Raw genomic sequence first — 24,772 nt, 5'->3', positions numbered from 1 at the left:
AAGGTGGATGGGAGAGTTTTTCCCGTCAACCTCCCTTATTCCTTGCGTCTTGCAAAGAGCATGGGGTCGACCGTGACCCCTCAGAGGTCGATTTTGTGTGTCTCTACTAGAGGTCTGAAACTGAACCTCAGAAGATCAACTGTGAGTGGGTCGATCTTCCGGGGCAGCGTGGACCTGCCCTTAGTGAAGCATAGACATTGATTCTTTCCCTGACGACACCATCCTTCCTAATGGCCTCCCCGCTCCTGCAGAATAGAGACCATTGCTGGAAACACAAAGAGGCCACAGTCCCTCTGAACAAGCCGTGGGATGTATGGGCGTTTGCAGCACGGCCTTCTCCTGAGCTTTGGAAATCACAGTGACGATCCTTCACTGACTAAGGAAAACCTCCCCCCCACACACACACTTCTTTCCTCTCCTCTCACCCGTTTGAGGCTGAGCTTTGGCATGTGCTGGCAGACAGGTCTGCACGCCAGAGATGTATTCAGCTGTACGGCTGCCAGGAGAGCCCTCTAAGTCATCTCCCTGAGAGGAGCAGACAGCTCTGTAATGAAGCGTAATGCTCTGACGCTCCTATGAATGACACTGGCCAACACCAGCTGAGTCTCAGCAGCTTATCAAAGCCTCGTTTTTCTTCTTCCCTGTTAGGGAAAAAAATTAACATAAACCCCCCTTCAGAGCAGTTATTGCGTGTGGAACAAAAGAGGCAATTCTTTAACGGAGTCCCCCCTCCCTCCAAGGTGGCACACAGCCCTTCCTGTGGCCAGCCAGGCCAGCACTTGACTCCTAGCTGTGGGGATAGGGAAGCTGCGGCAGAGGAGACAGGAGAGCGACAGGAGGAGGGGAGCAGGAAGAAGGAGGGTGGGTGGTAAGAGTGGTGGTCCTGGAAGGAGATGGTTCTAAGGAACTGATTTCCTCCCCTTGCTCAGAGAGGGAGGGGATGGAGGATAGCTCTCAGCAGTGCTTGGCGGGCTGTTGGAAGGAGTAGGCGGCAGCTCTGCAGGGAAATACTCCCCTTCATCTCTCTCTGACAGACTCCGTGGTGGAGTCACCTTCTCTCTGCGCCTAGACGGTGCTCTCCCAGCCCCTCTGCAGCCGGACGCGATCCTCACTGCGCCCCCAAAGCACTCCGCTCCCTGCTTTCCCCAGGGCAGGGTAATGAAAAGACCAGGCGTGTGCAGGGCAAGGAGAGGAGTCAGCGAGGGGAGCTCAGGGGAAATGTTACCGCAGGCTTAACCTATTTCACAGGACGCCAAGCAGGAATCCCGGGGAAGGAAATCAACGTCTGATGTGTGGTAAATTATTTTGGTATTATACATTCCTGCTCTGAATCCTGAAGACAAACACTCTGGCAGGTTAACTAGAAGAGCAGATTTTCAAAAGGCCCTTTTCTCTTACCCGGATAGCGACTCTGTCCGTCACTCCAGCCAAGGACCTGAACCTCTACTGCCCTGTAAAATCTTGGCTGGTCCTTTTGTTCCAGCTGGAAAAAAAAAAAAGGAGGGAGGAATGGGGGAATTTGGGGCAGGGAACTTCCAAAAGGGATGATTAAGGAGTTAATCTGCCTGAGATAGATAAGGAGCTTAAAGCTGCTGGTATTTTACTGTCCAAGTTTGGATTCAGTGCGTCTTAAACACTGGCTGAAATGTACTTAGATATGACCAAAGTACATGTCCCCTCGGGGAATTACTAGGCTGCCAATTAGATTTGCTTCCTAGATTCACTCATCCCCTCCCAAGCTTCTTCAGAGAAGGAAAATTGCTGCCCGTCCCTGGAGATGAAAGGAGGAGGAGGCAGAGAGAAAGGGGAATGGCTCAGCCTGCTGCTGTACACACATACGCACCATCAGCTAGGCTGCGGCCTTATGAATGAATAAATCAAGGCTACTCCAATGCAACTTGTGGGACTGAACAGCTGAGCGGCGTTCTGGAGGCCCGGGGCAGGCTGGGAAATGGAGACCTGGGGCTTTTCAGGGCATACATCCTTTTAGTTCGCTGTGAAAGGGAGAGAACAATGATGGAATTCAAGCAGCGCTGGCTGACCTTTTGACCTTGACAGGTATTAGCTCCGCTGTGGTCAAAGTGTAGTCACTCCAGGAGGGGGAGGTGATGCGGGAGATGTCTGGTGCCAGGCAGACTTGCTCAAGAGACAAGCCTCTGTGACACGGAAGGGGCTGATTCCCAGGAGTAAAGGAATCCTAACAGTGAGTCACTCTGCGAGGCCTGTTTCTATGTGCTTTGATTTCCTGCCTATTACAGCGAGCTCTAAGTGCACGCCAGCTCTGCCGCTCAGCTGTAGGAAAGGCAGCGTTAATAATAATTATACATGTGCAGCACAATAGGCAGGCAGACAAAACCGAGACAAACCTCGGGGGGGGGAGCGGGGGCGGGGGCGGGGGAGGGTTCGCAAGCTAGCCCTGGATTCAGATCTGAATAGGGCTGGTGGCTCTTCTGTGACCGCTCGCAAGAGCTCGGTTCCCCCCGGAGGAAGGAAGAGGGCTGCAGAGTCAAAACGAGAAACTGGTCTCATTTCTAATCAGTGCTTTTGTTTGTGCTGGTACTCACTGGTACTGAGTACCAGTACCTCGGCAGCTGCAGCCACAGGATTGGCTAGGAAAGGGTGGGGCGGGGGGGCTGAGAACCAGCTCCTTTTTAAAAACAAAACAAAACAAAACAAAAAAGCACTTGTTCTAATACAGATTTATTCCATTGTGCTCATGGCTGTGGGATTGAGTGCCCAGGCCAAGCCAAGTGCTTCTAAAACAATGCAAACGAACCAAAAGAGACTCCTCACCTGAGCTGGAGTGGTCTCTGCGTGCCCTCGCACCAGGTGGTACAGCGTGCAGAGGCGGACCTCCGGACACGGATAATTAAGGTCTCCAGTCAGGGATGCCCGCATACACACGCACCCTGCAGTGCAGCACCCACCGGGGCACTAAATCAAACAAGGAAGAAGCCTGACCCAAGAGAGGCGCTATCCTCCATGCTCTGGACGTTAACGAATTCTGGCAAAATGAGTGCCGGACTCAAGGGCCTGATGCTGAGACGCCCCAGATATTTACATGCGGGGAACTTCTACTGAGAATACACCAGCTGACATCAGTTTCTCACAGCAGCGCCAAAGAAAGAACCCAAACCACAGTTTACCAACAGATATAAACCTGTGAAGCAGGAGCTCCCTAATTGCCCCTTCTGGCTAGGAGACCAACCGCAAATTACGAGGATTTGCGAGTTGGCAAGTAAGTGGAGAAATACAATTTAAAAAGCAGAATTCAAATAAGCAGTAAGAAAAATAAGCAATAAAAAGCAAAGGTTTTCCATCACAAAACACAATTTGTTCATTTATTTTCACTCCTCCAGTCGAGTTTTCATTATTTATGAAACTCCTTAGTGAACTAGCAATGTGCTGGAGTCTATTTAGCAGAAGTAATGAAGTTTGGGGATTATGAGACCTCATTACAGCGCTGGCTTGGTCATTAAATCTTTGCTGAGCAGTGGTGAGACATATTCTGGGGTAAAAAATAAGAGCGCACGTGCACCAGTTTTGCAGAGGACAAGAGGTACTCACGCAGACAGCCCGTGCAAAGAATCAGAGCTGTTGACGCTACTGGTTGTATGTCCATAAGCCAAGCTACTCAAAGCATGGTACATATGTTATAAAGCTCTTAGAGCTAGAGAGATGTTCTCAGTCTCTCTGAACATCTGTCTTCCCCGGTCTAGTTCTCTGCCCTTCTTTCTGCTATTAAGATCTTCCCGCTTACAACAGCAAGCAGACTTAAGTCTCACTGGCTGGTCTTATTTGTGCCACCTAGAGGCTACGGTTATCGGAGTAAGGGGTAGCACCCAGAGAGGCCAGGCACTGCATAACCAAAGAACAGACCCTGTCCCTCAAGGGCTTTTAATATCATATGAGCGATAGCAGGTAGATACCACAATGTGACCAGGGCATATTCACGATACAGCCTAAGCAAACAGAGAGATGATGATGATTAATGGAACAAGCAGTAGCCACAGCACCACGGCAACCTAGGTCTATGTCCGGGTTCCAGCGCTAATTATTACTGGGCCCAACCCTGCGAGTCCTGACAAGCCCTGATCCATTCGCGTGCTGAAAGACACACGCAGGCTGAGGCGAAGTCTGCACGACGGGCTAAGGCGCAGTGCTCCTGCTTGTGAACGGATGAACAGCAGCGTGGCTGCGGCGGCACAGCTGAACTGTGCAGATTACAAACCCACCTGACAACAGCAGGGTATGGACTCGGCGCCGCTCGGGGGGGTGCCTCCGTTACCACGGCTACACTACTATTTATACTCACGCGCTCTCCCATTGAGCTGCTGGGAGCGTGTGCGCACAAGCCGGAGACTCTCCCCCCCCCACCCCAGCTCGGACTGCAGGCCGCCGAAGAGAGGCTTGCTCCGAAAGTCGTACGCATCCAATCTGCAACCACGAACCAGGTGGACGTGTAAGTAGGCAGTCAGGTCACAGCGATCTCCTTAGCCTGGCCTTGTCGCCATAGCAACCGAATGCTGCACCATCATTACGGGCGTTTATCCTCACGGTGCACTGGGGAGGCAGGAAAAGGCTACCCCTCATTGTACCGATGGGAAACTGAGGCACGGGGAGATGAAGGAATTTGCCTGGGCTCATATGGGGCTGAGGCAGGAACTGGTCCTTAGGCTTTGGCGTCCCAGGGGTGCTAGACCATCTGTCCTGCCCAAACTTTAGTCATGTAATAGGGGTAGGGGAAGGGGGAGGGAAGGGGGGTGGTATTGTACTTGCACGCAGAGGTTCTCAAGCAACTTCTTTCTGAGTCCACCCTGCCTGCCCCCGCGCCATGCTAGAAAACCTCCACCGTCGCCTGGGTGCCATAACTAGTTTTCTGCAGATAAAAATCAGGGCTAGTGTTAGTGGGTAGCAAGCCGGGCCACTGCCTGGGGCCTCACACCACCCCACAAGCTACATGGCTCAGGCTTTGGCCTCCGGTGGTGAATTCAGTCTTCTGGCCAAGCCTGTGAGTCTAATTCTGGCCTTGCTTGGCAGTCCCCCCTGAAACCTGCTCACGGCCCCCCACTGGGACCTTGGGCGCCCAGTTGAGAACAAGGCACAGCCCTGACACTCAGGAGCTCTGGGTTTATTTCTGAGTTCTACCAGGTTCCTGTGCAACCTGGGGCAAATCACTAAGGCTACGTCTACGCTCCAGGGGCTAGGACGTCACAGCCCTCTAGTGCAGACACAGCGGATGCCAACCAGAGTATTTCTGCAGGTGTTCTTCTGTCAGCATTGCTGTGTCTACCCAGGGGTTTCTGTCCCCATAGTTATGTCAGGCAGGGGGCGGCTTTCCCAGACCTCTGACTGACACAGCCATGATGATGGAAGCCTTAATATCTGCGTGTCTCTGTTCCCATCTGTAAAATGGAGATAATTATCCTGCCTCTTTCCCACCTTTTGTCAGACCTGTATATACCGATTACAAACTTCCTGGGACATATATATTGTCTCTTAATACAGTTTACGAGTACTCTGCTCGGCAGAACAGGCCCCACCAGCTGACACTATCAGACAACTAAGCAATAGTGATCTAACAGTTAAAGCAAGGAATCTGAAAAGAGACGTCTAACCCAGCCTCTGCCACTGACTTGCTGTGTGGCCTTAAGCATGTCACATAACCTCTCTTTACCTAATCTTATCCCTCCCTAAAAGGTGTATAATAATATATCCTTCCCTCCTGGTTACATGGCCAACTTCTTTCATTACAGCCCCTTGAAGCTTTCAGGTGAAAGGAAATACCTACCTACAAAATATTACCATTGTATTATACAATTGCAATGCTATCCACAGTAGTGGGCGGAGATAAAATGTCGTATCTCCAGGACCCTGTTGATAGGCTCCCCATGTATATAAATACACAGATATAATTTACTATAGCAGGAGCTTGTATGGACTGCCTTGGTGAACTCTCTGATTAGTTTCTATGATTGTTTTCCAATCAAGAAAAAATGCACCAGGAACGACAGCGTGTTTCTTGCTGGGCCTGTCTAGTCATCGTCATTCACTGCTGGAATGCGCTGTTGTGATTTCAAGTTGTTGGAACATCAGCTTAAGATGCGGAGTGTCTTGGTAACAGTTGCTATGTAAAACATTCTGAGGTAGAATTTACTGTCAGAGTTAATAATAGATGAAGGTTTTAGAATTTTTGATGCTTTACATTTTAAGCCGTTTGATTTATAATGTTTCAGAAAAGGGGAGGGGAAGCAAGAGTGGAACCGCAGCATGCGGCAAACACACTGTTTCCTAAGACAACAATTGCATTCTCCATCGCTACCCATGTCTCAAACACACAAATATCTACACTCAGTGGTGGGAGAACAGATGCGGACAAGAGAGCCACATCCTTCCTTTCCATGCTCCCATAGAAAAACCCCCTAGAGTAGAATTGGGCACAAAAGGGTCTAATTCATCCCTCGTATAACTGCTAGGTCTTCCCGGCTTGATTCTGATTTCATTTACCCCAGCACGAGACAGTGAAATCAACGGAGTGACTAAGGCAGCATAAAACCAGCGAGAGATGATATTCAAGCCCATTTAAGTGTTTCAGGCACTCAGAAGGCAACACGTTCTTTGCCCTGCATCGTCTTTTATCATTGCCTTTCTAATTCTGCAGACACCTGTGGGGGTGTTTTTCGACTGGAGGGCTGCTTCTGTCATTTATTTCCTGCTTTCAGGTTCTCTCCTCTCTTGCAGGTGTATTTCAAGTCGCCTCCTGAAATAGAACAGGTCTGTGTGCCTGCGGTGTATGCTGTTTTGCTCTGCTGATTAGAAACACGGTGCCAAAGAACAGAAGATAAGGTCGTATTTTCCTTTGGAGGTGCTGCTGCGTCTCTTACCAGATCCACTGGCACCGAATCGTGGAAGAGTGTTGTGCCGGGGAGGGTGGGTGGGCAGGTTCTGAGCTCTGTCACCCCAGCTTAAACCAGGTGTAGCTCCACTAAATCCAGCAAAGCGACTTCACATACGCATCTGCCTAGCTGAGATGCAAGGTTAGCAAACAATTCTAAGATCACGTGATTGGTCAAAGGCTGAAATCTCTCCAGGGTTTGCACTCTCTCCCTTAAGTCTCATTTACATCAGTGAGAGAAACCCTGAAATCCTTCCTGAGTTCTCACTCAGAATAAACCTCCTTTTGGGCTAAACCCTACAGTCTTTCTCTCTTTTTTTTTCTTGGTCCCCATTCATGCTAATTGCCATTGACTTCTATGACAGTTTGGCCTGAGAGAGGACTCAATAAAACTGGAGTGAGAACCCCAGGATTTGGCATCAAACATATTTTCATTTTCTTCCCTTTTTTCAAAAAAAATCCAACAGATATGCAGATTAGCATTCAAGCTGAATCTTGGGGGCAACTTAATTCCTGGTGTCACTGAGTCGATTGACTGAGGTGAACTTACACCAGGGATACATTTGGCTCTTTGCTTTTAAGAGTCTGCCGAGCTTCTTGCTCACCTGAAGCTATAAATCCTGGTGCATTGCAATTGGCTGCTGCAAAACCATTTATATGACCACAAATATTAAATCCTAGAAGGATCAGGATGGCTTCAGGAAGGGAATAATTAGCAGGAGCGGAGGAACTCTAATGACACACTCTTGCTGTCTTGGCACAGATCTCCTTGGTAATTAGAGTGAGGCAGGAAATTTACAAAAACTTTTGATAAAACCTGGGGAACAAATTATGAAAAATATTTTCTGTTTTCCAACCGGCCCTATCAGTAATGAGTGAAGATAAAACAAGGACTGGTCCCAGAGAGAGCAGTGGAAAAGCTACTTGGACTTCAATGGCACCAGAGTTTGCCAACTGTGACATACAGAACAAAGGGGAAATGATGATGTGATTAAACTTAAGCATTGGGCTGGGAATCAAGACAGCTACATTATATTCGTGGTTCTGTTACAGACCTCTGGAGCGATCACTGGCAAGTCACTTAACTCGCTCTTTGCCTTTGTACGATCAGAATAGTACTTCCCCTACATGGTGAGACTTGTAGCATGAATGTTTGGGAAGCACGTTGAGAGCCTTGTATTTCAGATGCTACAATATGGAAATACAAAGTAGGATTGTCCTACAAACCAGAACTGTCTGGTAATTTTCACGAGGCCTTAGCAGTGCCGGAGGACCTCGTGCCAACACACGTTCTCCCATGGTTGGATACCAATGTGGGATGCCCTATTGCCTGATGGTCCCAGAATTCTTGGTGAGTTTTCAGGCTTCCTTGTCTACATAAGATGAAGTTTCTACTCAAGGGGCCAAGTTCCACCCTTGGATGAACCAGCTGTTTTGCTCCCCTTGAAATTATCCTGGAGAACTGGTCAACAACATCATCTGCAGGAGATCAGCACCGGGGTGATGAGGCCCTGACGCGCATGGTTCCACCTAGATGGTGCACTGCAGCCAGCAGCAAGACAGCTGAAAATGCCCGATGGCTCTTTGGAACGTGTATCCTTCTGAAGTCAACTGGAGCCTCCAGGGGCATAAAGTTGGCTTTACATGTTTGCATTCAACTTACCAGCAATGCCACATTGCCAGTCACCACTGATGCCAACATTAGAGCCAAGTAAAAACTAACTTGCAGTCTTGGCCATGGGGTCTCACATTTGCAGCAAGATGCCAAATGTGCAGAAGATTCACATAAGCCAGGTTTGGCCTAATTGTTTTCGCGGCAACTGATTTTACATGCACAATCAGCTACTCCTCCCAATGTACTTGTGGATTAGTTTGGGAGATTTATAAAGAAAGGTGGTGCGCATAGCCACTAAACCCACGGGTGGAAATGTGGAATTTGCAGGCACAAAACAGGTGCTCCCCCAGTTTCTGGATACAACCAATTGCTTATGCAAAATCAGAAGCTGCCTGAAAATTTGGCCCTGGAGTTTATTTACAGCCGGTGAACTTGGAGACAAGTGCTCGTGGTCGTGTGAACTGCCAGGGCTGCTAAGGAAGCAAAACAGGTGTGGCTTACGCCTTTTGCCCTTTCAGAAAGCAGCCCCACATTTTTAGCTATGCTATGATATGCATGTCCACGGCCCCGTTTCTCTTACCTAATTGCTGTATTTGGAATTCTTGTGAGCACCAAGCTGAAAAAGGTACCCATTGATGTCTCAATTAAGGAAGGTATACGGCATACAGCCTGATTTGCATATACACAGCCTGTACAAGGGATGGTTTCCTAATAAAGTTTCTTTGACAGATAAGGCATTTTGCCTTAATGAGGACAATGTCCTACAAAGCTCCATTACTAATAGGCTTCATTATGGGTAGGGAAAGGAAGCAAATGCCTATCACAAATGATCAACCAAAATCAACTTTATTATTTGTCTGGTTCCCTCCAATCTCTCGAATTCAATTAAACATCTCGCCTCCGCTTGATTCCCTTTTTTATTTGTCATCCATCAACTTTTTTTTTAAAAGGTTTCTTGCCATTCAGAGCTCACGTATTACATTATCCTCTTCCCTCCATTTCCCAACTGCATACTAATAGTACATCTTCTAGCTTCTCTTCATAGCCACCTAACGTATCATCCTTCTTTTCAGTCTCAGAATCCAGCTTTCAAGCACAGGATCCCATCAGCTTTGTCTCTGTTGTTGCGCATTAACCTTCGCTGCCTGCACTTGGCTACCATCAGCCCCTCTCCAAAGCTCCCATTCTCTTGTTTCCCCCCAAGGTCTCAGCTTCCCATTTTGTTTCCCTTCTTGTTTTGTTTCCGAGGAGAGCAGACCCCACAGTCGATGCTGTATTTGGCAACCTTTTGAAGAATACACCAGGGTGTGGGCAGATTGCCGTCTTTGCAGGAATAGCATTTCCAAGTCCAAAAAAGAATGAGAAACATTGTCGGTAAGCGTATGCAATTCCACCAAGCAGAAACCTCACAAGCAAACGTGAGAGGGACAGTTCCACCAATGCTCCAAACAGGACATCAGCCTACACACGACATCATCTCCAAAAAGCCCACCGTGCGCTCAGCCTCCAAAAGACCATCTCATGAGGCAGCTGGTGCCTTTGAGCACTCTGCATTCACAGAAGCCCAACAGTGCCCACCATGCTACCTGTGGGGGCAAGGGCTGACATTGGCTGGTTCTCCCCCAATGTGAAGAGGAGTCAGGTGTCTTGCGATGGGGAGACCAACTAAATAACTACAGCTGATGTCTCTTGTGCAGGGGGAGCAAACCAGCCCACAAAGAGCATTGGGTCAGCCAACTAGTTCCTCTTGAATGGTTGTTACCAGGGTGGCCGGCCAGTCTGAGCTATTCTGTAAGTACTTCCTTCCAGGAGGACGTCAGTGCCTGAAGGTTTTCAGCTAGAAATGGAGGTGCTGAGGTCTTTAGAGGCATAAGCCCCAAGGGGTCAATGGATCACTGCTGTAAGCCAGAGCTCTCTGAGGGAGAACTCAATACTGAAGACCAGTGGTTCTCAAACTTTTAGGCCCATGGCCCACCCTGCTCAACGCGAACCTTTCCACAGACCACTAGCCAGGCACCCACAATAACAAAATGCATTCACTTATCTCTAAATGCCTTAAATACTAAATTGTTCATATTAGATACTGGAGCATAAAAACATGGATACAGTAGTAGTAGTAGTAGTAGTAGGCATCCTTCAGTCTGCATAGACTATGGATCGCACCCTTTATAGTTTCAATTGAGGATTTCATTTACAGCGTCTACTGTGACTATGAAGACCCACACGAGAGTGACAGTCCTTGCTGCATCTCTTGCAGATGTGGTGGGTGTCTGGCAAGTCCTTAGTGTGCTTTCTGTGCGCTCGCTTCTCCTCTGCTAGCTGTCTGATCCTCATCTCGCCCTTCTGAAGGCCCTTGTGTAACCCCTGCCTCCATCTGCTGCGGTCGTCTGCTAGATCTTCCCAGTTGTCCAGCTCGATGTCTACCTCTCTGAGGTCTCTCTTGCAGACATCTTTGTAGCACAACTGGGGACGTGCGGGAGGTCTTTTGCCAGAGCCTAGCTCACCATACAGGATGTCTTTTGGACTCCTTCCATCATTCATCCTGTGGACGTGGCCAAGCCAGCGGAGCCGACACTGCCTGAGGAGGGTGTGCATGGTTGGGATTCCAGCTTGCTCGAGGACAGCGGTGTTGGTCACTCTGTCCTTCCATGATATTCCAAGGATGCGCCTGAGGCAACACAGTTGTAAGATAGGAGGTAGTGGGCACAGGCTGACAGGCAGGGTGGGCTCTCTGCTGCAGGGGAGGGGAGCAAGTCCTGAGCCTGTGGCCCACGACGGTCATGGGCTACACTTTGCGAACCATTTCTCTAGACTCTCTTGTACCTGTAGGCCAGCAGAACAGGTCCATAATCCCAACACCACACCGCCCTAGGAGTGGCAGGAGAGGATTTGCGCTGCCAGAGGTAACATGTGAAAGGTATGTGCATTCATGTCACACGTGTGTTTGCCCACTCGGAGTGCTGACGCAAAGAGAACCGCTAGCTCTGCTCCTTGGCATGTCAATACTTGGCGGGTCTTTCCCAGCTCACCGCTATTACACAGCGATGCTGGTGCCTGAGCTTTAGGAACAAATGGAAAGGACTGAGCGTTGCCCCTGGGTGCCTTCCGCTCTGCAAGCCAGAAACAGCGAAAGCTTTCCTCTTTTCTAGCCTCCGGCCCTTTCTTGCAGGCACCGTACATGTACAGCTGTCAAGTGGCTATTAGAAAGGAAGAATGCAATGGGCTGGTGACGGATCACATCATGCCAGACTCAGGTAAAACTGCTGCAGAGGTGAAGATCATTCAGCTGGTTACCAAATGCATAAACACATGCATGCCCCTTTTCATGGGGTTGCAGATGCTTGACCACACATCGAATGCTAAGCATATGGTGCTCTGGCAAACTGTATGCATTTCAGTATCTATATATAGCTATCTCTAGTCCCTGAGAGTACCTCTGACTGCAGAAGGTGTCTCACTAGCCCTTCTGATTGAGGCAATCTGGTGACCCTAGTTTACAGAGCCCAGTGGCTCTACCCTAGACAACTATAATACACATATAGGTGCAGCGAGTCCCAGTGCACTGTCAAAATCTATTAGCAGAAAGGTACAAAAAAGAAGCAATAACCAAACAGCTACTAAAGGCTATCACCTACTCCTGCTGCCCTTACTCAAGCTAAACTCCCACCGGCTTCAAGGAGGGTTTTGCCCAGGCATGGACGGAGACATGGCTGAAGACTTTTGACTTATTTCACTGAATTTGCACAATTTTTTCCATCCCTCCTCCACCTAACCTTAAGATGGAAAAGGCTGGCAGTGAACAGTCGGTATGTTCATGAGCAATTAGTTTCACAGCACCAGGGACTTTTCTCGCAATGTGCAGTGATAAAGTTAGGGTGAAATCCGGCCATGTTGATGGGAGTCTGGCTTAGGCATGTTGCTTTAGAAGAAGAAGAGATAGACAGACCCTTTTCTGTCCTGCTGTAGGCTATAGTGCTAGTGAGAATCTTCAGGGGACATCCTGAGTCAGGAGAGGAGCCTAGGAGGTAGATACACATCTTGTAAGGCTGGAAGGGACCTCTGGAGGCCATCAAGCCCAGTCCCCTGCCCCCTTGGCAGGACCAAGCACCATCCCTTTTTTGTTTTTTTCCCGATCTATTTGCCCCAGACCCCTAAATGGTCCTCCCAAGGATCAAGCTCACAACTGTGGATTTAGCAGGCCAATGCTCAAACCACTGAGTTATCGTTTCTTAGCCAAGGTCCAGCAAGCTGTTGTCCCGAGTGGCATTTGTGTGACCAGATTGGAAACTGCCCAGCCCCGCAGCGCAGAGGCAGCTAGGTGGCAGCGGGGCCTGACGGTCTAAGCAAGAGGCCACCAAGTCAGGAACTAATCAGGTCCTGTCCTGCCTCTGCAGTGCACCTTGTCTGAGGTCTAGAGCAAGTTGCGTACTCGGCCTGTCTTAGTTTGCCCACCTGTCACAGGAAGATAGCGCTACTTGGCTCTCCATACCAGAATCAGCAGGTATTAAAGAGCTCTGCACACATTGAAAACGCAGAGCCCATGTAATAGTACAGATGATGTTCCAGTTCACATTTAGTTCTGGGGAACTTTCAGGGAACGCTTGCGTCCCCATACTCGAACCAACCCGCTCTCGCCTGGCTACAGAGATATGTCAGCCCAACGTACAGGGGTGATTAGAGAGGGGAAGAGAACGTTTAGGGCCTCCCAGAAAACCAATGTCAGGCAGCTTCTTCCCAGGAGGTGTGATGTGGGTATGGATGTCAGGAATGCTGCAACCTCGCTCCCACCATTCCCTGTTTCTATGCCTCAGTTTCCACCCTGGTAAAAATGGAAAACGCTTCCTTACTGTGCTGCTTTCACATCTCCAAAGCACAGAGTGACTCACTGATGGGAGGCACTGTAGACATAAAACGTATGACCCTCCTGGGTTATAAAAAAATCCATCGGTTATTGCATCTGCCTTCCTGCAGGTGTACAGTAAGCATCAATGCTGGGGTTCTAACTGCGGGGAGGGGAGGCTTCTCCCAAACTGCGAAGGAAATTGACACACTGCCTGCCTCCATCTCCCCCCACCCCCCGATAAATAAAACAATTGCTCCTTCCATGGGAACACCTCTCTATCCATCCAAATACATGCATTAGCCCCGGCGCTTGCACGGCGGCGAGAATGAATGCACGTACATACCTCTGCCTCAGCATGCGTGTTTGCTCTTCTCTTCCTCGGCTGTGATTGATTAAAGGATCAGGGACATCTGAGGAATGGAGGCAGCAGCGGCAGGAGCAGCAGCTCCCTTTAGACTTGAAGAGCTTCCTTGCCTGCTGCTTGCTGCTGCCGTTGGCTGTCAGGCAGCTTTTAATCAAGGTTTGCTTATATCTGCAAAGGCCTTTCCCAGAGGGATGAAGGGAGGAAGGGGGAGGAGGGAGAGTGCATTAACATGCCAGCCACCCTTCCTCCCCCTCTCCTTTGTTTATCGAGAGGGTCAGTGATTGGAAATGTCTAATAGGGATGGGGAAAGGGGCTGCCTTGCGGGGGACACTGGCTAGGAGAGGAGAGCGCCTGGCTAAACAGTGGCATATCCCTGCTCTCTGTCCCCTCTAGGCTTGGAGGCTAAACAGACAAGTTATGGTACCGGACGGAAGGGCAACGTATTTATCCACAGAGGACAGACGAGCCCAACCCTGGCTGGCCCTCACTCAGAGAGTCAAAATCTCCTCCACTTCAACATGGGCTTTGCCAGACCCAGGGACTGAGGAAAGACCTCAGAGTTTGGCTCCGTGGGAGCTGAAGATAAGAACGTAAAAACAACCACACGGGGTCAGCCAAAAGGTCCATCTAGCCCATATCCTGTCTGCTGCCGGAGGCCAATGCCAGATGCCCCAGAGGTCGTCACTGAGTGATCCCTCTCCTGTCATCCATTTCCAGCCTCTGACAAACAGGCTGGGGACACCAATCCTGCCCAACCTGGCTAACACCCACTGATGGACTGAACCGCCATGAAAGTATCTAGTTCTGTTTTGAACCCTGTTAAAGGTCTGGTCTTCACAACACCCTCTGGCCAGTAGTTCCACAGGCCTCTCACATGCTGTGTGAAGACAAACCCCCTTTTGTTGGCGTGAAGCCTGCTGCCCATCAATTTCATTTGGTGACCCCTCGTTCTTTTATTGTGGGAACAAGCAAATAACTCTTCCTTGTTCACTTTTTCCACACCGCTCATGATTTGATAGACCTCTCTCGGATCCCCCCTTAGCCTCCTCTTTTCTAAGTTGAAAAGTCCCAGTCTCTTTAATCTCTTCTATGGCAGCTGTTCTGAACGCTCATCATTTTTGCCACCCTTTTCTGAACCTTGCAGATTGTTTAGTGAATGTGGTTGGAAGGAGCACGGTCTAATGGTTAAAGGGGGGAGCTGGGACTCCTGGGTTCTAGCAGTGACTTGCTGTGTGATGGCGGGCCTGGTACATGACTTTGTGCCTCAGTTTACCACCCCGTAGCATGAGAAGAGCACTTGTCTACCGTGCAGGGGTGCTGGGAAGTGTGGAGAACCTTGGAAGAAAAGCCCTCTATTAGTATAAAGCAGCAGTCATAGTCTATTGTTACAGATGACAGCGCAGGATGTCATAGGGGGATGAGACACAGAAGGGGAACTCCACAGGCAGAAGGAGGGGCCTTTACAAAAGAGTTGTATGGACTTTATTTAATTAGCTTGCCCTGCCCCTCTCTAGATGGGTATTCTCCTGTTCACTAATGGGGAAACTGAGGCAGGACTGTGCCACAACACACCCCAGTTAGAAGAGTCAGCTGCAGAGCCAGGATTAGAACAGACTCTCGCCCCCCTGCCCACTTTCCGTGGAGACCCCTCAAGCAGATTTTCCCCGACCAAGGGGAGGACGACTCAGGACTGGCTGCCTCTTTACACAAAGCGGAAGCAACTTCCTTGGGAACAAACTTGGGATGGCAGCACATTTTCCACCAATGGCAGCGCGGTTGTTACCTCTCCGCCCTATCAGAGAAGCTGCTTCCTGCCGGCTGATCCATAGAGCTCGGTGCTCCGATCCAGTTTTCCCCCTGAGTTTTAGCATCCATGTGCGGAATAAATTTTGTTGTGTGTACCGAGACATGTGCAGAGGTGCACCCCCAGTAGAAACACCTGCTGCCAGCTGTGGGTTCTGTGGTGCCCTGCTACACAGCTGAGTGGCATGTGAATTGCTCCTTCTCCCACCCAAGACAGGGCCCACAAAACCAATGGCATCACCACCCACTTTATGGCGGGCCCATTCAGAAGTTCTCGCAGTAAGTGCTGGGAGGTAACTCCGGATTGGCCATGGGCAGGCCGGAAGGTGGAGCATGGTCTGGGTGGGAGGACCAGGAAGGCAGAATGCGGCTTGCTCAAGAACTGTCCCGTTATTCAAGTGAGTTGGACTGTAAGTGCCCGAGTCTGTCCTCAAAGCACGGCCATGGGAGTTAGCACAGCTCAGGTGTCTGCCTGCTGCTTCGTGCAGCTGCCACAGGTCTTCCCAAGGGATTATTGTGGCACCACTTCCAATCCCTCTCCCGTATAGCTGTGGAGCAGGGACCCAGCCCAGGCCTTCCCCCTCCTCCACGCCGGCCAGGAGGGAGGGCTGGGTCATACCCCCCCAAAGCTGCGAAATGGGTTGCCATAGTCGCCATTCACTGGTGGGCAACCTGCGGTCTGTGGGCTTCGTGACGCCCACTGAGGCTCCACCTTTTGCCTGTGCCCCCTCCCAGAGACCCCTTTCCTCCCCACACCTCTCACACACAGGGGTGCCGGAGCCCCACACTTCCCTGCTCCTCCCTGTCCCTCCCAGCATTTCCTGAGCTTGCGAATCATCTGATTTGCAGTCCGCCTCCCTCCCTCCCTGAGCTGGAACGCCATGAATGGCCCATTCTAGCTCTTGGGGCAGCGGGTGGGAGGAGCAGGTAAGCGCAGGGCTCTGGTGCCCTGGTGCAGGGGAGGCACATGGGGGGACAGACGAGGGGCCCATGGGACCCCAGGTGGAGCCCCAGCGTGCAGAGGGCTGCGGCGTCCCACTGAGGCGAAGGAAGGCCACTCAGGCAGCCCACCAACCATTCGTGGTTGTCCATCGCTGCATTGGGTTTTAGCCCCTGAAAAGGCTCATGGGAAGCAGGGGAGCTGAGCCCACAAGGGCCAGGACCGAGCCAGCTGGATCCAGCTGCCCAGCCTCCAGCACAGAGCAACAGGGAGGGAATCAGGAAGTCAGGAGCAGAGGCGCTGGGCGGGACAGATATCAGGAGCTTTCGCAGCTGTGGCTGGTTCCCATTCAGCCCTCAGGCAACTGCAGGGCTCTCCCAGCCAGGTCTTGCTGAGGGCCTGAGCAAGATCTCAGAGATGATAGAACATGCTGGGCCAAACCCTTCCCTGGGGCAGCTCCTCTGTCTGTGCTGGAGCGCCTCATGGGAGGGCTTGGACCATGAGCCCCACGCAGAGGAAGAGACGGTCCCCGCATACTGCCTAGAAGCCACCTCGCGCTCCCAGGGTTTCACGTCCGGGAGGCTGGTCCCAGTTCCTTCCCCTCGCCCTTTGGCCAACCCCTTCCCATTCTGCGATCACAAGGCAAGGCCTGCATCTTTGCCCTTCCCCGGCCTCCCCTCAGAGCTCTCCTTCGGCAGTGCCCAAAGCAGCAAGGACTGGCATATTCATCAAGAGGTTCGGCAGCACGCCTCGGCCGTCTGCTCCATGCCACCCCTCCTGTGTCAGCTGTTGTAACTATGCAGCAGGCTGACACCCGGGAGGCCCCTGGAACCAGGTAGCAGGATGCGCTAAACCCAGCTTCTGCCTCTGTGGGTGGATTGTGTCAGAATCCATGATGCTCCCAGCAAGGAGCCAGGAAATCTGTCACTCTGCAGCCCACTCCTCTCTCTCTCTCTCTCGCACACACAAACTGGCTGCGTTGGTTTCTTGCTGTTTACCTGCCGATCTGGAAGGCTCCCGTCACTTACCCAGCCCTGGCTGGCGCTCGTTTTCTGCTTGCGCTCACATTAATAACCCTCTGTGATTTATTTGCAGGGGAAATCCACTGTCACCTCCCTCTCAACTATCTGTTCCTGGGCTCCGCACAGCCAATAACTCCCCTGCCTGGGGATTTATTTTCTCCCCTCTCAGCTTGTCTGGGAGACCGATCCAGCTGCCACCGACGTCAATGAGAGCCTGATCAGCCCCTGTAATTGCCGGGGCTGATGCTGTCATGGATTCGGTAGTGGACAGAGCCCACAAGCATGCCCAGGTGGGAATGGTCCCGATTCAAGCCCGATCATGGGAGAGTCAGTGAATAAGGACCGACGGTTCAGGTTCTGAGCGCCAAGTCCCGACTGACCTCAGCCTCCAGCTCTGAGATCTTTGCCAGGTGCCCCACCCCTCCCATGATTTCATATATAAATCACTGATAACCTCATTTCTGCCAGAGGACAACAGCATGGCTCCTAAGCCCCCAAGTTCATACTTGTGACTTTATCTTCCACGACCCTCTAGGGTACTTTCTACGCTTCCTTTAACACGCTGCAAAACAGCAATCTGAAGTCTTCTCTGCTTGTGCTCCTCGCTCTCTCATAGACACACGCACAAAATAGACACGTGGTTTTTATTAGCTCCTACTCATTTTGTTTTTAACTGCCAGGTACGGTGCAGTGGTTTGGCCCCCGAGGGGAACGTCTGTCAGCCTGCATTGCTCTCACCTCTGCTTCTCCACCAGTGCCCGTGGGCTGGCAGTAGGGCTGATAAAAACAGCAACAGGCCCAAAACCAGAGCCAGCCGGGCAGGCACAGCAGATAAAACAAGGGGGTGGATTCACTGCTTACCCAACCTGCTGCTTTCCTGGGCTTGTGTTTCAGACAAAAATAAACCCAAAGAATTTGGGGATGAAGAAATCTCCCAAAGCATCCAAATACCAAACCTGTGACCAAACCACTCCGAGTTCATTTCCGGCCTGCTTGGTTCTGACAAACAGCTCCTGAAGGGCAGGTTATTACCAAAATTCCCTCTAATTTTCGCCATCCATGGCTGGAATAAATTTTGTTACGTGCACCAAGGCATGGGCGGATGTGCACCCCCATAGAAACACATTCTACCAGCTGGGTGTGCTCTGCTGATCAGCTGGGTGGCCCCTGACTCTCACCTGGACAGCCACCCAAGCGCTCAGCTTACCGGGAACATTGGTTATTACCCATCCTCCCTCACACGCCCAAATGAACACAGGGTGAATTCTTCTCAGCTGCTCCTCCAGGGCACCACTTAGGTCCTCTATGTTGCTCCATAGTTCATCATAATGACCTGCTAAAAGTATTATGTGAAAAACCCCACTTTTAGCCAGCCATTAAACTGGCTCGGACCCGCAGGTCACGCTTTATTGCCTTCATAACGGAGTTTACGAAAGGTCGTCTGGTACTGATAACATGCATAATTTTTGTAACAATTAATGTTGCTAATATAGCGAAGTCTCCATCAGTGACCCTTGCAGCTGCCGCACAGCTCTGTTACTGTTACCCAAACTAGATTTTGTTCTGCTGTTCTCGCCAACGGGAGGCGTCAACCCCCCAGGCTGACTCAAAATTGTCCTCATCTCAGTGCATACCGCAAGCATCCCATGCAACCTCTCACTTCGGCTGCTCCCTGGGCAACTGGTTCTTTCGAAAGGGCCACCGAGAATTTGGTTCTGACATGCGACTTTTCTCTTTCATGCATGTGTACAAACATTCCAAATATCGATGAAATCTCAGGGCCTGATTTTAGCCTCCCGACTCCTGCTCCACAGCATCTGCCTCACAACTGCCTCCATTAGTAACAACAGGACATCTTGTAAGGCACAATAGCAGCATGAGTACAGGTCTAAGAAGTGGGTCCTAGAGGGCTGTGGGGGAGAGGGATAGCTCAGTGGTTTGAGCATCAGCCTGTTAAACCCCGAGGTATGAGCTCAATTCTCAAAGAGGCCATTTAGGGGTCTGGGGCCAATAGATTTAAAAACAAAAAAAATCTGTCTGGCATGGTACTTAGCCTTACCAAAAGAACAGGGGAGTAGACTCAATATCCCCCTGGAGGTCCCTTCTAGCCCCTAAGGGATGTGCATCTCCATATATAAGGAAGCTTGGGCCAAATACTGCTCTCAGTTACCTTGCTTTAAATCAGGAACAACCCTGCAGAGTTTGAACCATTGACTTCCAAGAGCACTTTGCCCAAGGAAGGACCAAAGGATCAATTCTCTTCTTATTTACTCTGGGGTAAATGAGAAGTAGCTCCATTCAGGCAATGAAATTTCATGGGTGTGCAAGTGTCACAAGAGGCCGATCAGGCCCTGCATAAAAACCAGTAAGCTCTGAGCAAACACTCCACAGCAGAGGTCCCTCTGATTGTTAACCTCCATGCACAGAATAAATTTTGTTACATGCACCACAGCATGTGTGAACGTGCACCACCCATAGAAGCCCAGGCTGCCCACTGCAGGTGGCTGTGGTGCTCTCCTAATAGGCTGGGCGGCACCAGGACCTCTGCTGGGCAGCTGCCCGAGTGCACCGCTTACAGGGAACGCTGCACCAGTGTTCAATCCTATGGCAGTTTTGCCTAAGGGCTTCAGGATCTGGCCTCTAGTTTAATTTCTCTTTATTACTCAATAACAATCAAGAGCCTCAGGGCCAGCTGCTCGGCTGGTGTAAGTCAGTGAGAGTAAATGAAGATATACTGACTTACACTAATGGGGGATCTGACTTGCTCCACTTCTCCATAGTGCTCGATACTCGTACGTACATCCTTCATGACCAAACTGCATTTTTTCTCTTTAAAAAAAGAAGCAATCAACCATCCTCATCAGCTCCTAGGCTTGCACATCTGAAGACCCGGAACCCACGTTTGGCTGCCGGAAGCTGACTGGACGACAGAGGACAGATCGCATGATAATTGTCCTGTTCTGTTCATTCCCTTGGAAGCATCTGGCTTTTGCTATTGCCAGGGACAGGATACCTGACCCAGCATGGCCATTTTTATGTTCTGATGTTAATAGGCTGGCAATTATAGGCACTTTCCGCTGAGCATGTAGCTGTGCCCAGCGCTTGCAAAAGACTGGAACGAGAAAACCAGGTGCAACTGATGTGCAATTCAGTGATATGCTGCAATGGGCAAATATGATGATCTGCAAACCGGAGGCGCTACCGCTAGTACATCTAAGCTGGCAAGTGCTAGCTTCTTTAGTACATCTGCTTAGTTCTGCAAATTATTTTATGCTGGCTGAGAAAAGCCAATATGTCTGCTGCTACAGTTCTACTGCAATAATTGTTCTGAGCTGGCTGTCCTACTGGCAGAAAGGCACAGCTACTGCTGAGACACTCGGCTTGCTTTAAACGCCTCTGGATTATTTCGCAGCAAATTAAGTTTTCCAAGGAAGCGGGAAGGGGGGGGGGACCCTCAAACCTTTCTGCTTTTGTTTTTTAAAATGAGGGGCACAAGATCCTGTTCTCGTACAGCCCCTCTGCTCTAAAACACCCGCCTGCACACACATGCAAAGTCGTCCCCCGCGGGAATAGAAGCTTTGCCCATATTCCATGCAATGATCCTGCTGAATGAGGCTATGATCTTTCATCAATCACTGCCTGAGCAGTCATGCGCGCTCACGCTCTCACCCACTGGCGTGTGCACGCTGCAAGGAGAAATTTTGCAGCACTTTTATCCAAAGGGACAAAGCCACCTGGTGTCATTTCCCTGGTCCTGGCAAGAAACATATTTAGAGACACGTCTATGCACCGCTGTGGGGAAAGCAAATGAACCCAGACCCTCAAATTCATCTCAAAGGGTACCTGGGATTGGTGGAGGGCTGCAAGCTGCTCATCGCACTGTCCAGTATTTTCTGTCTGAGCTCTACCCGTATCGCCAATCACACGCAGCCTGCGCTGTGCAAATCGGGGAGATGCAAAGGCTGCGTCTAAATCATAGTGAACGCTCACATGAATACGATTATCCGCTCCGAAGTTCCAGCACCTCCTCTCATTGCTGATCCTCATTAGACACATCATCTCCCCGCCACTCTCTCTCCCCGCCTCCCCTCCACACCTCTAAGTCACAAGCCACTTCCTCACTCCTCGAGAAGCCTTGCAAAGGAGGTTGATCTCCAGCGTTGAAGCCGAGTTCAATTGCGGCTCGGTGCTTACACAGCCGACGTGGCCATCAAGGACGGCCGCTGGGGGAGGCAATTAGACATGGACAAGCCACCCCCCGACCCCACCCCCAGCATTTCCCCAGTGTGGGAAGCGGAGCCTCACTGCGTAGGTTTCTTAACACCATCCTTGCTCACCTAGCAGGCTGACAGCAGGGTCCGGGTGCAGTGTTTGTATTCGCAGTGCAGTCTGCGTCTCAGCACACAAGAGGAGGCGAGGTCTGCGACTCTCAAATGCCTGGGCTATCCGTTTCCGCTAATAACCAATAAAAAGCACTCGTCTCAGGCTAGAAACAGGAGCAAGAAAACACAACTTCCCTCTCAGGGAAAAAACAACAAACAAACAAACAAAATACCCAATCAACCCCAGCCGCTATTTGCTTGTTCCATCACCTCCCATTTATTCACGGGTGGCTGTGCAGAGACCCTGGCTTTCTATGCTGTTCTGTTTCGGTTCTGACACCGCTCTAATCACGCGGCCATCTGAGCGTCTGCTGTCTCAGGGTGTGCCTGTCTAGGTCTAGTCCAAGGGGAAAGCTTCGTATTAATAACGGATCCAGGGTCTTTCCTGCCAGGCTACTCATTATTATGGCAAGGAGGGTGAGGAAAAGGAGAGAGGAAGGCAAGAAACCTGATTCTCATCTTACTCATGCTGGTTTACCAGCAGAATAAGGTAGGGGAGTTACTCCTACTTTACTCTGGTGTGAGATCAGGATCAGACTTCTGGCTGGAGGGAAGGAACAGAACCCTTTTCCAATTTTAGAGGAGGACAAAGATTTCAATCCAGGAGACTTTCCTGCACATGGGGAAACCTGGCCCCTTGACACCCTGTCTCTCGGACATTCCCATTTATTTGTTGATCTGTCCACATCCCTATATCTGCGAATACCAATCACAGTTCGGGAGAATGTATATCTGAGATGTGCAAACACAAAAGGCAGGAAATAAAAGGCATCTCTTACTGAAGAGGAGAGGTAACCATGACTACCTGGGACCTCATTTAAAACTGTGCCGGCCGCAGGCTAAGAGGCAACACTTCCTATTGTCATACGCGTTTACGGAAAGCTTTGAAAATGCTAAACCCTTGGAAACCATCTGGGACGTAAGGATGAAAATGAGAAAGGGGGGAAAAGAGAAAATATATTTCTTTCTGTTTGAGGGGTTGGATTCTTAGGTCTCTACCCAGAAAGCAAGAAGGCTCAAATGCCAAACTTTGCAGGAAAACAAGAGCAGATCATTATGACCTCTTCTCTCCATCCCCAACACGGGGAGGGATCAGACTAATATCCTTTTTCAGAAAAACAAGCTTATGCTAAAGACAGGGGCGCGGGTGTCAGGTATGGGGAATAAATTCTCTCATGGACTACCCCTGTTTTTCCGTTTGGGAAGGGCTCCTGATGGCCCCACATGCATTCATCGTTTGTATTTGCCAAATGGTTTGGATGAACAATTTTCAGCCTAGGGGGTGGTAGGAGAACGGTTTGCTAGCTGTTGGTGGTGGCGTGGGATTGGCCGCCTTGATCAGGTTGCAGGGTTTCTGCTCCCCGATAGGACAATGGACCCTTCTAGAATAGGAGAATAACAAATGGCAAGCAGTGAGTAATGACTACTCTTCTCTCATTTGAATGGGGCATTCATACGAGATGAAACTCATTCCTGTACAGAAAGGCCTCTACAGAGACCAGGCACGACCAGAACCTTTCAGAAGCCTTCAGCATAGGCAGGGCTGCTTTACTGTGATGAATTTCACCCTGGCAGAACAGCCACTCCCCAAACTAATCCCCCTCTGGTTCAGCGCTCACAAACAGGTCCCCGATCCTATGTGGGTGCTGAGCTCTCGGCTGCAAACCAGCACATCAATTACAGTACTGCGACCTCTTGTGATTTCGTCCTGTGATACCTGATGTTTTTCAGATTGCTCCGGCTCCAGGCGTGGAGGAGACAAGGCAGAATCTCAGCTTTTGTTTAAAACAGTCAAATAAAAATCCCAAATGCAAGGGAAGTTTCTACCCCTCACGGTTGTGGAGTTAAAGCTGGAAAGGTGAACCCTAAAAAGGGCTTTAAAACCAGAGGGCAAATAACACCCCCCCAAATCACTTTTTGATTTCTAAAGTGAATTCATGATTTTGGAAGCCTGGCGGAGTTAGTGATTTCTGAGTGCTTGAGGCTGGCAGTATTGATGTGCGTGTGCTGAGCTTTACACGCCAGCAGTGGCACTGCACTCAAAGGGCACACTCGTGTGGTAAGAGTGAGCTGAAACGCTTTTCTGAATGGAGAGGGCTCAGCACCCAGCCAGACTGACCGGCCACAAACATGGTTATAATAATTAATTCAGAATTTGAATGAGGATCTGGCAGCGTGTGGCCTGCTCTCATTTAATATTTCCTGCTGCCCGCGGGCTACAGATGCAGAGCCTTGCTCTATGCAGGGGAAAATTCACCCCTCCTCCCCCCAGGACGGGGTGGGACTAAGGGCAGAAGGGGTGGTGCCTACAGAGGTCAGCCCTTAGCACTACTCAGAACTTAGCACTGGGCCCCTCCCCTCAGAGCCGCGTGGAGCAGCGCTGCCACGAGGGCAGTTCGAAGGCACCCAAAGCTCCAGCCACCGTCGCTGCCGAAGTACCAGTGGCAGACGGAGGCAACCAGAGCACTAGGCCCCATTCTGGTCACCGGGGCAACTGCCCTCCCACCCGCAGGACTGTCTGCCACCTCTACCCCTCTACTAGCCTCTTGACACCCTGCCACTCCTGACTTATCCAGCGCCCGCTCAGGTGAATGGACCGACTTTTCTTTGGTTCCATTGGACCTCAACAAAATCTTACAGATCTGAATGCGTCCTGCCATGGCTGATCCCTGATGGGACAATATCACCCAGCCTCCCTCGGAAAGGGAGAAGCTCCGAGGATGGGCCAATGTTTCAGCACCGCTACGAGAATCGACCCACAGCTGCGTTCTCCCCATTCTTCTCATATCGTCTTGCTTCTCTTTGACAACTTCAGGGAACCACAAGCCCCTTGGAAGTCAGCACAAGCAGAGGCAATCAAGTTTCTCCCACACAGTCCTCTTCATGGATCTTAGCACCCACCCCAACT

At 50.5% G+C, this 24,772-nt stretch overlaps 1 protein-coding gene across 7 annotated transcripts in view; it reads right to left on the bottom strand.

Moving 5' to 3' along the window:
* RAI1 (retinoic acid induced 1) overlaps positions 1-24,772 on the bottom strand; it is a 153,261-nt gene that overhangs the window by 40,894 nt on the left and 87,595 nt on the right. The window contains exon 1 of one of the 7 annotated variants that reach the window (XM_075010735.1): positions 13,697-13,826. The exons of the other annotated variants lie outside the window; for them this stretch is intronic. The gene's annotated coding sequence lies outside the window, so the exon portion shown is untranslated. Of the gene's footprint in view, positions 1-13,696; positions 13,827-24,772 lie in introns of those variants that run through there. 7 annotated transcript variants of the gene reach the window in all.

Source organism: Carettochelys insculpta, chromosome 16, assembly GCF_033958435.1.
Source record: "Carettochelys insculpta isolate YL-2023 chromosome 16, ASM3395843v1, whole genome shotgun sequence".
NCBI classification, from domain to species: Eukaryota; Metazoa; Chordata; order Testudines; family Carettochelyidae; genus Carettochelys; species Carettochelys insculpta.
This window is presented reverse-complemented; position numbering and strand designations above follow the sequence as displayed.